Here is a 653-nt window from a genome sequence, read left to right as displayed (position 1 = left end):
GAGGTGACCGAGGGTTCCCAGAGGTTCACGGCATTGCCTTAGACCACAGAGCAGAAGAGGGACAAGCAGAATTTGGACCCAGGTCCCACCTTGTACCATTCCTGCCTCAAATCTGCCCACCAGGAAGCGGGCAGCACATTGCCACCCTCCAGATATCCCAAGTGTCGGGAACTTTCCTGGTGTTGCTCCGTCATTCACAAACACTCTCGGGTGCCTTTATATCTGAACCAGGAACCTGGCCCAGACCCAAGTAAAGGCTGCTCTCCATTCCTAGTGCCTCCCCCTGGTCCAATTAAGACAGACAGGTAAACCATCACCGACACTGGATCTGTGCCCATGAGGACCTGAGGTGGGGCGTGGAGGGGGAGGTGGTGGGGTGGAGAAGGCATTCCAGGAGAAGCTGGCCAGGTAAAGGCCTGAGAGAATGAAGTCGTGAGCACCAGTGGGAAGCTGGTGATCAGGAGCACAGATGATGAGTGTTTGCGGGGCAGGGGCTGGGAACATGGAAGTCAAGGGTCATGGAACCGCATATGGAACCACAAAGTTGCATAATTCCAGGGGACACCAAACAATGTATTCTATGTAAATTTGGCCCCAACGAGAATACAGAGTGAGTGGTGCCTGGAGTCAGACCACAAGGACCATGGCCTGGG

This window comes from Pteropus vampyrus, unplaced genomic scaffold (assembly GCF_000151845.1).
Source record: "Pteropus vampyrus isolate Shadow unplaced genomic scaffold, Pvam_2.0 Scaffold87, whole genome shotgun sequence".
NCBI lineage: Eukaryota > Metazoa > Chordata > Mammalia > Chiroptera > Pteropodidae > Pteropus > Pteropus vampyrus.
The sequence above is the reverse complement of the archived record's forward strand: the minus strand, read 5'-3'. Positions refer to the sequence as shown.